Source organism: Myxocyprinus asiaticus, chromosome 2 (genome assembly GCF_019703515.2).
Source record: "Myxocyprinus asiaticus isolate MX2 ecotype Aquarium Trade chromosome 2, UBuf_Myxa_2, whole genome shotgun sequence".
Taxonomy (NCBI): Eukaryota; Metazoa; Chordata; class Actinopteri; order Cypriniformes; family Catostomidae; genus Myxocyprinus; species Myxocyprinus asiaticus.
The window spans coordinates 62,687,118-62,701,066 of NC_059345.1; the positions used below are offsets into that span (position 1 = coordinate 62,687,118).

The window sequence follows — 13,949 nt, forward strand, 5'->3', positions numbered from 1 at the left end:
ATGATATAATATTGGGAGGAGACTTTAATTTATTGATGGACTCAATCCTTGATCATAGTGAAGCAAAAGTGTGTAAGCCCCCTAGAGCAACAGTGACACTTCACAGGATGTGTCAAAATCTTGCAGATATTTGGAGACTTTTGAACCCATCTGGTAGGGACTATAAATTTTTTTCATCAGTTCATAAGATTTATTCTAGAATAGATTTTTTTAAATATATAAATCCCTCATTTCATCGGTTGTTGACTGCTCAATTGGAAACATCTTGTGACTCAGATCACACCCTGGTGAGTTTAGAGATGTTGCCACATACAGAGAAAAAGAAATCATATAGTTGCCGCTTTAATGTATCCCTTTTGCAAAATCTATTGGACGCCCTCTAGATTGTATAGGCTTGGTCTTAAAGACACACCCACCTGCTGGCGATGTCAATCAGAAGATGGAGACACAACCCATGTCTTTTGGGGATGTGTTAAGATTCAAGAGTTCTGGTTGAGGATTTTTATGTGCGAGGTTTTGGCCTCTCAGATTTTATTCTGCCCCAGACTCTGTATTTTAGGAGATGGGGCAGTCATTAATTTGGAGAATAAACACATGAAAAATTGGGTCCTAACTAGTATTATGATTGCCAGGAGTTGGAAGTCGGCTGGTGCACCCCTATTTCAGGAGTGGTGTTCAGAGATGGCCAGAGTGGCAGCTCTTGAGGAGGGGATATCCAGAAGACTGGGGAGTCTAGACCTGTTTGGGGAGAAATGGGGCAAATAGCTGTCTTTTTTGGAGGGCTCTCGGGGAGGGACAGTGGAGAGAGGTGTAGGGGATGTGTGATTAGTTTATTATTTCTTTTATTTGTATTTTTATTTATTTATTTATATACTTTTTGTTTGTTTGTTGTGTGTCTGTAATTGTGTGACCACCGGGGTGTTGATGGGGGTCAGGTGAGGGACTGGGGGTGGGGGGGATTGTTAGGGTTAAATATTGATTCTGTGTATATATGTTTTGCTGTTCCTTTTTAATAGATGAATCAATAAAAATGTTAATCGCAAATGTCAAATTGTTCATTCTGAATACAGATTTACACTTCGTAAATTCTGCGCATACATTGAGTTTTGCATTCCCTTACAAAAAAATGTGTGTTCCCTCGCAATAAGTTCCTTATTGCGATGGAAGTTTTGTTTCCTCGCAATAAGTTTTGTGTTCCCTCGCTATATGTTTTATGTTCCCTCACAATAAGTTTTGCGTTCACTCGCAAAAACGTTTTGCATTCCCTTGCAAAAAAGTTTTGCATTCCTTATTGCGACTAAAATTTTGTGTTCGTTCACAAAAAGTTTGCGTTCCCTTGCAAAATGTTTTGTGTTTCCTTGCTATATGTTTTGTTCCCTCATAGAAAGATTTGCATTTTAACAATGATGGCTCCCCGGCCTGAGTCGGGCAATGGGGTATGTGGTCATGTGGGCGTGGCTGAGCGACGTCTGTGGAGAGTGAGGCCTGGAGAGGAAGAGCGGTAAGGACTGACACCTGTGGGAAATCACTTCTAACAGCTGTTTTGTGTTGCAGTGAGAGCTGGAGGAGGTTAAAAGTGCAGTCCAAACTGCCAGAGGGGAGAGAGAGAGAGATGCACGCAGCAGTCTTCATGTGTGCATTCAGTGTGATTATGCTGAAAAACAAACAGAGTGTGTGTTAAGCTGAAAAGTTTCGAAATAAAGATTTACGCTGGATTGTTTGGCTTCTGCTTCCTCCTTTACAAGAAAGTCAGAGAACTGTTACACAAGATTTTTATTAAAAAAATTGTTTTAATTGATTCAATGTGCAGTTTGTAGTTTTATTTTCTATAAGTTTAGCTAAGGCAACTTTTTACAGATCTACACCCAAAAACATGTCAGCGATGGAACAGGGATGTTTTTAAAATGGCATCTGTATACCATTTTAAAGGCCTGTTCACACCAAAAGCTAAATTAATGGTGAAACGAATTGCTGATGAATTATCTATTCACACTAAGAGTCTAGCTAAGAGTCTATAGAGTCTTATATATACCTATATGTCTAGATATACAAATATAGCTCCTATCTACTATCATGCTATGCCTCTTTTAAAAAACAATGATTGTCACTTTTAATAGAAAGACGTTATTTCCATTTTTACAGCTGCTATATTGAGCACTAGTAGTTCTCCCATTAATGTTTCTATGAGTGGTCCTTTTCATCATGCTGTTTTTGCAAATATGTTGGGCTGAACAAATTCATTGACAACCAAATTTACTATAGAGCACTAATATGTATGCATTCAGATAAAATGAGTTCTGTTTTCTTGTCAATGTAGTGAACAATATGTAATGAATTCTTGTTCACTATCTAGTGCCATGGTGTTGGAGCAGCTTTTGTTTGTAATAACTAAGGGAAATTTTTCTCAAATAGATATGCTAATTCTAATAATAATTTCCTTAGTGCTAATTAGGACATTATCTCTTTCATAAACGTATAAGTTACTAAGGTAATTTTATTCTTAACGCAATAGTTCACCCAAAAATGAAAATTATTTCATCATTTACTTACCCTCATGCCCAGATGTGTATAACTTTCTTTCTTCTGCTGAATACAAACAAAGATTTTTTGAAGAATATTTCAGCTCAGTTGGCCTTTAATATATACCTTTTGCAAAATCCTGAATTCCAACAAATGTTAAAGGCTGAAATCAATGTTTATATGGAGACCAACTGGTCCTCAGTATCCTCTGTGGGCGTGGCTTGGGAGGCACTTTAGGCAGTTCTTAGGGGTCGGATCATACAGTATGCCTCATTCATCAAAAAAATCCAAAGCACGAGAACTCGTGGAGTTGAAAGGGAATATTAAAAGTGCCGAGGCAGACCTGAAGCACCATATGTCATCTGATGGCCTCAGAGAATTAACCCGATTGAAATACAGATATAATACTGTTTTTTCACGGAAGGTGGCGTTTTGGCTATTCAGGGCAAGACAGTCATACTTTGAGTCAGGGGACAAAGCAGGGAAGCTTTTGGCTAGATATATAAAGTAGAGTGAATCTTTTTCTACCATTCCCTCAATGAAATCTGCTGGTGGTGAAATATTTACCTCAGCCATTGATATTAATAATGCCTTTAAAGAATTCTTGATCTTTATAATTCCACATATTCGTCTACTTTATGGAACCATTAGAACTCCCTAAACTAACGACTGAGCAAAAAATAACATTGGAGGAGCTTGGCAAAGTAATTAAGGCCTTGCCTACAGGCAAGTCTCTGGGGCCGGACGGCTTTGCTGCTGAATATTTTAGATCTTATGCTACAGAATTGGCTCCACATTTGTTAGAAGTTTATACGGAATCATTAAAGAATGGAAAGCTTCCACCAACCATGACACAAGCCTGGATTAGTCTGATTCTTAAAAAGGACAAAGATCCAAGCGAGTGTAAGAGTTACTGTCCAATTTCCCTGATCCAGCTAGACGTAAAAACACTGTCAAAAATGTCGGCTAATCGATTGAGTAAAGTTATGACTTCTCTTATACATATAAATCAGGTGGGATTTATTCGGGGCCGCAGCTCTTCTGATAACATTAGGCGTTTCATCAATATCATGTGGTCAGTGGCGAATGATCAGACTCCAGTCACTGCCATCTCACTTGATGCCAAAAAGGCGTTTGGTATGGTAGAATGGGATTCTCTTTTTAAGATTTTGGAAATGTATGGGTTTGGGAATACTTTTATTGGATGGATTAAGTTACTTTATAGACACCCGGTAGCAGCGGTACAAACAAATGGATTAATTTCAGATTATTTTACTCTGGATTTCCCCATTATTGTTCTGTCTTGCCCTGGAACCATTAGCAGCCGTGATAAGAAAGGAGGATAATTTTCCAGGGGTGGTGGCAGGAGGTGTGGCGCATTAGCTTTTGCTTTACGCAGATGATATTTTATTATTCGTCTCCTACCTTACTAGATCTATGCCTTGCCTCCATAGAATTACTAATTCCTTTTCTAAGTTTTCGGGATACAGAGTCAATTGTTCTAAATCCGAAGCTTTGGCTCTGACAGCGTACTGCCCAGTAACGGCTTTCCAGCTGGGCGCCTTCCAGTGGCCCAAACAGGGCATTGAGTATTTGGGCATTTTATTCCCACCAAATTTGTATGATTTAGTTAGAGTTAATTTTGACCCCTTAATAAAAAGGTTTTCAAGTGATGTGAGCAGGTGGGCTTCATTACATTTATCTATGATTGGGTAGGTTAATGTTATTAAAATGAATTGTATTCCAAAATTTAGCTACGTACTACAGTCTTTCCCCACTGAAGTTCCCCTCTTTTATTTTAAACAATTTGATAGTATAGCTAAATCCTTTATCTGGAATGGTAAATGTCCTCTGATGCATTTTAACAAGTTACACAGGCCAATTGACAAAGGTGGGTTAGGCTGCTTTTGGTCTCAGACATTTGGTGCATTGGCCGCTTCCACCTGAGAGAGCTCCTCCCTGGCTCTTTATTGAACAGGAGGTCCTTGCCCCTATCTTGCCATTGCAAAGTCTTTCTACCAAGCTGCCCAGAGAAATAAAGACACATCCCATTATCTCGCACATTCATTTAGTGTGGACAAAAGTTTCTTGTTCATTTCGGACATTTATCTGAACAATGCCGCAAGTATTTGGTTAAACCCTAAATTGTGCGTTAACAAGTCCCCTTTCTGCTGGACAGAATGGAATGGGAAGGGTGTTACTACGTTGGGTGACCTGTATGAAAATGGAGCGTTGAGATCATTTGAAAATATTATACAGTGGTTTGGGATTCCCAGATCTCAATTCTTCAGGTACTTACAGCTGTGCCATCTACACTGTACCACATTTGTGTGTAGTATGCAGCCCCCTAAAGCGGCAGACATTCTTGAGATGGTGCTTGCTGCTTTTAGAAAAGGTCATGAAGCTTCAGCGTATTATTCCTGGCTAATTCAGAGTCTAGGGGATGGGGTTTTAACATCTCTTAAGAAGTTATGGGAGAGAGACTTGAATTTAGTACTGGAAGATAAGAAAAATGTCAAGTCTATGTCTAGGGATGCAATTTAAGATTCTGCATCTTTTTTATTGGATTCCCTCTAGATTGTATAGGCTTGGCCTTAAAGACACTCCTATTTGCTGGCGATGCCAGTTGGAGGATGGGTACATTGCCCATGTTTTTTGGTCCTGTACTAAGATTCAAGAGTTTTGGTTGGGGATTCAGAGTTTAATCTGTGATGTCTTGGGCACTCAGATTTTATTCTGCCCCACACTTTGTATTTTGGGTGATGGGGCGGGTATTAATATAATAAATAAACATATAAAAAACTGGGTCCTTACCTGCTTGATGATCGGCAGGCAGGTGATACTTAGGGGAAGAAAGTCGCCGGGTGCGCCCTCATTTCATAAGTGGTGCACCGAGTTGGGCAGAGTGGCGGCATTTGAGGAGTTATCACATAGACGGCTGGGCAGTTTGGGTGATTATGGCAGGAAGTGGGGCACTAATTTGGCCTTCCTGGAGGGTTGATGGGGAGGAGCAGTGGAGAGGGACAATTGGGTTGGAGTTTATGTAATTAATTAATATGTGGAATCTTTTTTCTTTTTTTGGTTGGTTAATTTCTTTATGTCTTTTTATGTTATGGAGTATTTTCTTTGAACTGTGTGTTCAATATATGTGTGTCTGTTGTTATTTAATGTCTGACCACTGGGATGTATGTTGGGTGACAGGAGGGAAGGGGAGGCATATATTGATAAAAGTTGATTCCGTGTTTTCATGTGTCGTTTGTGTTAATTTTAAATTTGGGAATCAATAATAATTGTTGATGACAAAAAAAAAAAAAAAAACAGGAAGGAGAATATGTCAGCTCTGTAGGTCCATACAAAGCAAGTGAATGGGTACCAAAATTTTAAAGGTAAAATTTTTTTTTTTTAAATGAAGGCAGCGTAAAAGCAATACAACATACTCCAGTGGTTACATCCATATCTTCAGAAGCAATATGATAAGTGTGGGTCAGAAACAGATCAACATATAAGTCCTTTTTTACTATAAATCTCCACTTTCACCTTCACATTCTTCTCTTGTTTTTGGCAATTCACATTATTCTTGTATATCGCAGCCTGCTGGGCAGGGAGAAAAATTTAAAGCAAAAAAAGGACTTAAATATTGATCTGTTTGGGAGTCTAAAATGTATATTTACTATTGAGACACTAAAGCTGAAGACATAAAGAACAATCTTAAAACAAATGTTTTTTTGAAACATCTTATGTGCCTAAGACTTTTGCATATATATACTGATGAGCCAGAATATTATGACCACCTGCCTAATATGCTGTTGGTCCTCCGTGTGCCGCCAAAACAGCACCGACACGCTGAGTCATGGACTCTACAAGACCCCTGAAGGTGTGCTGTGGTATCTGGCACCAAGACATTAGCAACATATCCTTCATGTCCTGTAAGTTGCAAGGTGGATCTGCTGTGGATCGGACTTGTTGGTCCAGCACATGCCACAGATGCTCAGTCAGATTGAGATCTGGGGAATTTGGAGACCAGGGCAACACCCTGAACTCTTCATCATGTTCCTCAAACCATTCCCAAACAATGTGTGCAGTGTGACAGGGCGCATTATCCTGCTGAAAGAGGCCACTGCCATCAGGGAATACCATTGCCATGAAGGGGTGTACCTGGTCTGCAATGATGTTTAAGTAGGTGGCACATGTCAAATTGATGTCCACATGAATGGCCAGACCCAGGGTTTCCCAGCTGAAAATTGCCAAGAGCATCACACTGCCTCCACCGGCTTGTCGTCTTCCCACAGTGCATCCTGGTTTCATCATTTCCCCAGGTAAACGGTGCACACACACACAGCCATACACGTTATGTAAAAGAAAACGTGAGTCATCGGATCAGGGGTCATCATGGGCACTTTGACTGGTCTGCGCCTACACAGACCGATACGTAGCAGGGTGCGATGCACTGTGTGTTGTGACACATTCCTCCAGACCTTGACATGTGGTCTTGTTAGGAGATGATCAGCATTATTCGCTTCACCTGTGTGTGGTCATAATGTTTTGGCTCATCAGTGCATACATGACATACTATATGACAACTGCAAAAATTCTGTGAAAAATGGTAACATTTTATTTGTAAAAATAACACTTTCCCTTATGTATTTATATAAATTGTAACCTAAAAGTTCATGACCTTATTCTTTGTCAATTACCTACTTTTTACCCCCCTGATTTATTAATATACTATACTGTCCTACAAAGCCAAACCAACAATGTACATCAACACTGAAAATATAAATTGCTTGTTTTTTGTGGACTACAAAACTGATATCTCTCTGTCTTCTCTGAATCTTAGCATAGTTGAGCCAAACCTGACTGTAACAGAATATATTATAGAGACCAATCTTGCCATTGCAGAGCATTATAAAGTATTTATAATATTTTATTAATTTTGTACTACTATTGCGTTTTATTGCTCAATTTCTGTACAAAAACATTTTATTTTATATTATATTATATTAAATAATATAATATACTTCTTATACCCCTTCTTTACTATTATACTACACTATACTATAATTACATTGTTTTAATATTATTAAATGCTCTAGTTTTATTATTACTACCCATTTGTTTTTAATTGCACTATCATTATTGTTATAAAGTATTATTTGCAATAATAAATGATCCATCACACCTTATGAATTTGATAGACTGCATGGAAAAATCAAATTAATTTAGCTGACATTCAGATTTCGGCTCTCTTTTAAGATGGAAGTGGAAAGGGGGAGACACCGGAAGTGAACGTCACTGACACAGGAATGGGTCAAAATAACCAGAGCGGAATGACAAACAAACATTAAGAGAAAAATGTCTTTCTGTGTTTTATTTGTTCTGAAGTGATGAATTGTGTCTTCAGAGCTCGTTTCAAGGCATCGCAGAGGTAAGACTGTCACATCTGTGTTGAAGCGCGTGCGATTACTGCGCGAGACTCGCATCCATCGTCGCGCGCAGGTTCACAATATCACATTTCATTTAAAACGTTTCATTTAAAAGCCCCTGTCAAGTATTTTGATTGGTATATCATGCCACCATCTTAATGTTTGTTTCTTTACAAACATGCACATGCACTCATGTTTTTATGCGTTGTAAACTCGTTTTACTTTGTTATTTTGTATCCAGAGGTTTAATATTAGTGAGATGCTTTGAGATCTTCTGTGATCCCAGTTACTTTATGACGTTTATCTGAGCATTTTTGTTTTTTACATGCATTTTAACACTAATTCATGTCACCTAAGCAAGGAATCACTTATTCAAACCTTGTGTTTATAAGATTGACACACATATCCAGACATGTTCTTTTATATAAGCATATATTTGAGTCTATAAAAATAGGTCCTACAGGTCCCTTTTGTTTGAGTTTACAGATTCTACGTTAGTGGCATTTGTTGCATGATTTTTGCTCTTTAACGCTGATCATTAACATGCTTGTCACTGATGTTGAGGCCCATCTTAGACAACTGGTTTTGCTTCAGGACCCAGAATTTACATGGGGTTTAAAGTAATATTCTGGGTTCAATACAAGTTATGCTCAATCAACAGTATTTGTGGCATAATGTTGATTACCACACACACACACACACGTTGGTGCAGCTATCCTTATGAGGACTCTCCATAGACATAATGATTTTTATACTGTACGAACTATAGATTCTATCCCCAAACACTACCCCTAAACCTAACCCTCACAAAAAACGTTCTGCATTTTAATATTTTCAAAAAAAAATATTTTTTTAAGCGATTTGAATTATGGGGACACTATAAATGTCCTCATAAACCACATTTATAGCATAATACCCTTGTAATTACCAGTTTGTAACCTAAAAAAAGTCCTTGTAAACCACTTAAACCTGCCCACACTCTCTCTCTCTCTCTCTCTCTCACACACACACACACACAAAAGCACAAATCGAGGTCACAGTGAGGCACTTACAATGGAAGTGAAAGGGGACAATTTTTGGAGGGTCTAACTAAAGGCAAAAATGTAATGCTTCTAAATTTATAAAATCACTTACATTAATTCTTCTGTTAAATCTTGTGTATTATTTGAGCTGTAAAGTTGTTCCAATAGTTTTTATTTTATTTTTTTTGTGGCAGAATACTAAATGAAAGGGATTGCAGGGTTTACAGACTCACGTCATCATGGCACAGAAGTTGTAAAATTGGATTGAATTTTACACAGAAAAGGTTAGAATGCCATTTTATCAGGCTAAAATCTTGTTAACACCTATATTGTTTACATCTTGTTGCTATACTTTTACAACAGTGAGTATTTTAATATTTACAGATTGGCCCCATTCACTTTCATTGTAACCATTTCCGTTGCATCCCTGTAACCAGACTGATCTCATAGTGAAATTGGAAACACTGCCCCCAGTGGCCAAAGCAGTAAGTGTTGTTGTGCAAACGGGCACATGTGAACTGCAGTTTATAGGTGAAATGTCCACTGAGGGGCACCAAAAGCGAGTTGTGAAGCAAGTTGTTTTCAGCTTTACAAGCTGTAATACAGTGAAGAGGAATGTATATTTTATAAACTGTACCCCAAAACCTTAACCCCAAACTTAAACCTAACTATCAGTGGAGTAAAAATGTAATGCTAGAGAAAAAAAATGCAACCTCCGAATCACGCTCGTCACTGATTATGCGAACGTGATTACTTCCTGGTTCAATGTGGGATCAAAACCGGGGTCTCCCATGCTGCTGACACAATGTGCTTCCATTCGTGCCACAAGGCAAGGTAAACATGTTGGAGCCGATGCAAAAATGTCTGATGGGAGATGGCGCTTAATGTGGCCTATCCTAGGGTATCGGAACTCTCGAACACAACATGCTGACTTCCTGTGTGATCATGTTGCAGTAACCCAGACTTTTACTGTTTTAAAAAAAAAAAAATGAGGGACAAGTTGAAATTATTTTTGGTGGTAATCAATATCATGTTACAAATGCTGTCGATGCTGTATGTAATGTTTGCGACACTAGTGCCACCGAATGGAATTGCAAAAATAAACAATGTTTTCAAAACAGCTTTCCGACTACACCCCTCTTCTACTCTGTTCAAACAGTCAGATAGTCCCGCCCCCAACTCACACCATTGGTTGAGAAACGTTGTTGGGGTGGGCTGAGCGGGTCACTCAAACACAGGAATTTTTATAGCACTACATAGAAACAGTGTTTACAGTTTTCGATCAAATGAACCTATGAATGGCTTACTTATAGTTGTCTCTGCATATTAAGATGGGATAGAAGAAAGTATTTTAACACTGAAAAAGTTACATACTTCAGCCTTAACTTGCATTGAACCCAGAATATTCCTTAAGTGGCGCCCGAAAATAGTTAAAAAAAAAAAAAGAAAACGATGATCAATAATGATCATGCGTGACCTGACTATTGACTAAACTCAAAATTCTGTGACAACACAAACGTGTCAAAGAGGGGCCTTATTTTCAATTTTGAGATTGATTACATTGTGATTTTTAGCAGTTACTTGATTGTCAGCAGAGACGTCTCATAGCAACCAAACTGATAAACGATGCTACAATGCTAGCGCTTGTTCTACAGGTTTACGATAATAAAAAAATGTTTATAATTAACTGTGTTTGGAACACGTCTCTGCAAATGTTTGCTAAACAAGTTTTATTATCATTTTATGTAAGAATTTGACCCATTAATGGATATTATTTAATAAAATTGAATGTTTATCATCTACTCTGTAAATCTCCCTGGATGTCAACATGTTGATGTTTGCGAGTTCACACACCTGCATCTCGCCGAAATGGTAGTTGTTATTCCATTGCACAATTTTGAGTACTCAAGTAGACAAAATGACCAAAATGCCCATCGCTACTTCATATCGATTTTAACCTAAAATCTTAATGTTGATAAACATTAAACAAGTCCGTGAACACTACATGTATCAGCTACAATTTTTGCACCAAAATACCACTGAGTTTGATTGGACGCATGTTTTTTGACATCAGCAACAAAAGATATGGGAAGCATTTTCTCCATCCATTTAAAAGTTGCTAAGTCTATTTATGTTGCTGTCCTGACTATCCACGTATATATGGTTAGTTGCATTTTTATCATTCGCATGTAGCGTTGTTTTTTTCCTGCTGTCCTCAACCCTACCAAAACAGACCTGCAACCCACCAGTTGAGAACAACTGGTTTAAAGTCACAAAGATAAGTGTGTATGAAAGTTTACCTTGCAATCAACAAGTTAATCAATCAAAAAACAAGGTTATGCCATTGGCATAGTGTGCATAGCATACACTGTCACCAATACTTACATGATTGTTGCATTATGACAGTGAAATGCTTGAATGCATCCATGGGAGCCTGTTTATATCAAAGCGTCAAGGTGTGACTGGTTAGATGCTATACATGTTTTGCGAGAAACATGTAAATCACAAATATTTCAATAGATGTTTTATCAGTGAGAGATTATTTGGAGGATACTTAAAAGTGTGGTCTTCGGATTGCCAATGGATAGCTTTCTCCAAGTATTACAGGTGCATCTCAATAAATTAGAATGTCGTGGAAAAGTCCATTTATTTTAGTAATTCAACTCAAATTGTGAAACTCGTGTATTAAATAAATTCAGTGCACACAGACTGAAGTAGTTTAAGTCTTTGGTTCTTTTAATTGTGATGATTTTGGCTCACATTTAACAAAACCCCACCAATTCACTATCTCAAAAAATTAGAATATGGTAACATGCCAATCAGCTAATCAACTCAAAACACCTGCAAAGGTTTCCTGAGCCTTCAAAATGGTCTCTCAGTTTGGTTCACTAGGCTACACAATCATGTGGAAGACTGCTGATCTGACAGTTGTCCAGAAGACAATCATTGACACCCTTCACAAGGAGGGTAAGCCACAAACATTCATTGCCAAAGAAGCTGGCTGTTCACAGAGTGCTGTATCCAAGCATGTTAACAGAAAGTTGAATGGAAGGAAAAAGTGTGGAAGAAAAAGATGCACAACCAACTGAGAGAACCTCAGCCTTATGAGGATTGTCAAGCAAAATCGATTCAAGAATTTGGGTGAACTTCACAAGGAATGGACTGAGGCTGGGTTCAAGGCATCAGGAGCCACCACACACAGACGTGTCAAGGAATTTGGCTACAGTTGTCGTATTCCTCTTGTTAAGCCACTCCTGAACCACAGACAACATCAGAGGCGTCTTACCTGGGCTAAGGAGAAGAAGAACTGGACTGTTGCCCAGTGGTCCAAAGTCCTCTTTTCAGATGAGAGCAAGTTTTGTATTTCATTTTGAAAACCAAGGTCCTAGAGTCTGGAGGAAGGGTGGAGAAGCTCATAGCCCAAGTTGCTTGAAGTCCAGTTTTAAGTTTCCACAGTCTGTGATGATTTGGGGTGTAATGTCATCTGCTGGTGTTGGTCCATTGTGTTTTTTGAAAACCAAAGTCACTGCACCCATTTACCAAGAAATTTTGGAGCACTTCATGCTTCCTTCTGCTGACCAGCTTTTTAAAGATGCTGATTTCATTTTCCAGCAGGATTTGTCACCTGCCCACACTGCCAAAAGCACCAAAAGTTGGTTAAATGACCATGGTGTTGGTGTGCTTGACTGGCCAGCAAACTCACCAGACCTGAACCCCATAGAGAATCTATGGGGTATTGTCAAGAGGAAAATGAGAAACAAGAGACCAAAAAATGCAGATGAACTGAAGGCCACTGTCAAAGAAACCTGGGCTTCCATACCACCTCAGCAGTGCCACGAACTGATCACCTCCATGCCACGCCAAATTGAGGCAGTTATTAAAGCAAAAGGAGCCCCTACCAAGTATTGAGTACATATACAGTAAATGAACATACTTTCCAGAAGGCCAACAATTCACTAAAAATGTTTTTTTTATTGGTCTTATGATGTATTCTAATTTGTTGAGATGGTGAATTGGTGGGTTTTTGTAAAATGTGAGCCAAAATCATCACAATTAAAAGAACCAAAGATTTAAACTACTTCAGTCTGTGTGCATTGAATTTATTTAATACACGAGTTTCACAATTTGAGTTGAATTACTGAAATAAATGAACTTTTCCACGACATTCTAATTTATTGAGATGCACCTGTATGTCCTCTTTGATTTATATACACTTCTTAATCTTATTTCATGACATTCGTTTGGTCAGTGCAATCTCTCTGGTTTCTCCCCTTCTTTTAAAGGCAAAGCCTGATGTCAGCTGTAAATATGACCATTTTCCTCTTTGTGTTCGACTTCCTCTGCACTGAAAGTAACTTCTGAATAGGGCAAAAGTTGCAGACAGACTCAGCAGTTATCTTATTACTTTTATATAGATTCTTGGGATATTTTTTACTTTGAAAATGTGATACAGGCTTACTGATCTGAGAAAAAACAGCTGCTGGTCTTAGCTGGTTCAGGCTAGGCTAGCTGGTCTAGCAGTCTGATGAAGCTTGTGTGCAGCTAATTTGGCTGGTTTGCAAGCTGGTCTCCCAGCCTGATAAGTTGAAAATTGCCCAAAACCCTCTAAAACCAGCCAACAGACCAGCCTGATCAGGCTGGAAGACCAGGAAACAAGCTTAGACTGGTTTAAGGTGTTTGTTTGTTTGTTTTTCAGCAGGGACATGTCATTTTGATGGTGCCATTAAAATATATGTTTCTCAGAAGTGATGACTATGGTCTTAGAAGATGGTGGGCGCTGTTTCCAGTCATATCAGATAAAGGCAACAAACTCTTTGAGTCTACATCAGACATTAGGGTTTATTTTGCTTTTCTATCCATTGTAGGATACAAAGTGTATAATGAGGCGTGTGTACAGACACAACATAGGACACCTGTTTATAGACATCAAACACCAGAAGGTGGTTGAAATACTTTGATTTTTTTCCTGCTATTGTTTTCCACC

General features: G+C 38.5%; 1 protein-coding gene across 5 annotated transcripts in view; it reads left to right on the forward strand.

Annotated features, from left to right (window-relative positions):
- The first annotated feature begins 7,794 nt into the window (after nucleotides 1-7,794).
- The window catches only part of clcn3 (chloride channel 3), a 67,754-nt gene continuing 61,599 nt past the window's right edge, over nucleotides 7,795-13,949 (forward strand). For 3 of the 5 annotated variants that reach the window (XM_051718574.1, XM_051718618.1, XM_051718610.1), the window contains exon 1: nucleotides 7,795-7,945. The gene's annotated coding sequence lies outside the window, so the exon portion shown is untranslated. The remainder of the gene's footprint in view (nucleotides 7,946-13,949) is intronic. The other 2 variants (XM_051718601.1, XM_051718624.1) reach the window with 2 other exon arrangements.